At 44.8% G+C, this 2,500-nt stretch overlaps 1 non-coding gene across 1 annotated transcript; it reads right to left on the reverse strand.

Moving 5' to 3' along the window:
- Window positions 1–1,045: 1,045 nt before the first annotated feature.
- LOC143307260 (5.8S ribosomal RNA) lies at window positions 1,046–1,200 on the reverse strand. The gene has a single exon (XR_013064449.1). It is a non-coding gene; the product is annotated as a 5.8S ribosomal RNA (ribosomal RNA).
- Between the last annotated feature and the right edge of the window lie 1,300 nt (window positions 1,201–2,500).

The raw sequence follows: 2,500 nt of genomic DNA on the forward strand, positions 1-2,500 counted from the left end.
GTATTCTAAATGTTGAAGCCTCCTAGAGCTTTAAGCCATGCGAGACATTGAAATGCTGTTTTAACGGGAGCATGCATAATTGCTGCAAACATACTTTTATCACAAGTTCTAGCCACGCCACGGAGGCTTCGAAGTTCCTTCACCATTCGCTTTCCTCTCTTTTGTTACACAGTTTCAGACTACGATCAGGGGTACCGAAACGCTGTATTGATTGTAAACAACCATTTTTATCTTGGAGCGGAGCGTTCCTTTACTCGTTAGATTTGTCTTGTCGCGTGTGTATTCGCTTTTTCGACGCTTTTTAACCATTTAACTTGTTTAGCGAAGCTAAACGCACAGACAGACAAAAAAAAAGGAACAGCATCGCGCGTCAAACAGCGACGACCCATCTGAAGCGATCTTTCATTTATACACCGTTTGTAAACAGAGAGATGTATAAAGCGCGGGGAATCATTCGAAACCCTGGGGCTATTCGAGCTTGCATTTCAGCAAATTATCATCTCAAACATTTCACTCGTTTGCTTTTTCTAAATTTATAGGAGAGCTTCTTTCGTTTATTTTTGACACACCTTTCGTAAATATCGTTTCTGGCAACGTCGGAAGCGTGGATTTCTACAAGTGAACAATCGCGCCGATCCGATAACTTCCAGCAGGATGGAGAATCTTTATAGATTATCTTCCGAGAACTCGGTGCTTTCACGGGCGGTCGTTTATAAATTTTAACGAACGACTCGCGCGCCGTGACGCACTTGCGCTAGTTCGAAGAGATATTTCGAAATTTGTTTCTCTCCTTTAACGGCCTGCATTTAGTGTATCGGTTGCGATTTTCGTCACATCGTTTCCACGACAAACGCCGACGAACTGCCCAACTATCGCTCGTACGTTGCGACTCTTTCTTTGTTTATCGTTCATTCATTCTTTCAATTTCGTTCGATAATCCCGCTCCGAAACGTTCTACTTTCGTTGAACGACGGCGAGATGTTTAGAAAGAAATGAATTACTCTTTTTTCGAGAAGCAAACGCAAGCAGTCTTTTGTTAAGAAAACGACCCTCAGCCAGGCGTGGTCCAGGAATTGTATCCGTGGACCGCAATGTGCGTTCGAAATGTCGATGTTCATGTGTCCTGCAGTTCACACGTTGACGCGCAATTAGCTGCGTTCTTCATCGACCCACGAGCCAAGTGATCCACCGTTCAGGGTAATCGTAAAATTTTGTATTTCAAACTCTTTAGATCTTTAGAGTGTTATTTTCATTATTAACACGCATCACATTCGATACCCACATCACTCTCCCACCCGGCGCGTGCGGGAGAGCGAATTCGGGCGTCGCCAACGTATTTGTTTGTTTGTTCGATCGTTGACGACACGATCGCGTCCAAGGACGGAAACCGTCGGAGAAACGCCCAGTGGCACGCTCCTCTCGACGGTCGGGCGTAAAGTACATTTAAAAACCTTGAAAAGTACGAACGCACACAAGGAATGCGAGCGCGCGTCCTGTCGCTGAATCGTGGGTTGCGAGATTCGAACAGACACACGGCCGGCGACGATCGGTCTAACTAATGGACACATAGTTTTTCAAAGACTCGCTATCGTCGCTTCTCAGCCGGTCCGTAAACAACACACATCGATCAGGCGGACGCACGAATCTTACCACGGTGCGTGTTTCGTAGATTCCAGGTTACCCGCAAGTACCTCTCTCTCCCTCTCGAAAGAGGAATCTCGATCCGTCCTTTTTGGACAATGGAGAAATCTTTTTATCGCAACACGGATGGCAAAGAAACAACCAAAGCGTAGGAGCGTGGGGACGAGAGCGACGAAAAGAACGTCGCGAAAACAAAGTTTCGACGGTTGCTCGTTCTAATACATCGTAGTTTCAACTCTCTCAGTTTTAACCACTCCTAGACGCTTCGTAAACTTTTAACAATTCTTCGCCTCCGCGAGTTTCATTTCGAATAGAGCGAACGCAACACGGACCAAAAAAACTCCGGTGATGCCAGATCATTTAGCAAAGATCAGACGGCGGGTCATCTGTATTCCTTTTCTCTCTTTTTTATATCTTTCCATTTAACTAGGGTGTCGCAACGACGGGTACATTTATATATTTATATATATTGTATTTCAATTTTAATGATCCTTCACTTTCGGTTTGTAATAATATGATCCTTCTTTCATTTCGATCCTTCATATTGTAGGTTAACCAACAGAAGTTTGTTTTTTTACGACTTGTATTTTTGTGGTTTGTTTGTTTGTTTCTTACGACTTGTTTGTACCCGATCAAGTAGACGACGACCCATAAGTATAAGTTAGAGAGATAAAGGTCGAGAGACCTCACGCAAGCGTCTTTTACTTCCATTCACATCAGCCAGAGAGAAATGGTCCGGCGTCGTGCTCTTTGGCGCCGTTGGTCGCACAGTTTTTTTGCCGGCGGTTCCGAACGGACGGGAGAAACGCGATGAGTAATCAAAGCGACCTCCGCACGTAACCGTGTCGGTGTAATTTTA

This window comes from Osmia lignaria, unplaced genomic scaffold, assembly GCF_051020975.1.
Source record: "Osmia lignaria lignaria isolate PbOS001 unplaced genomic scaffold, iyOsmLign1 scaffold0049, whole genome shotgun sequence".
In the NCBI taxonomy this organism is placed as follows: domain Eukaryota; kingdom Metazoa; phylum Arthropoda; class Insecta; order Hymenoptera; family Megachilidae; genus Osmia; species Osmia lignaria.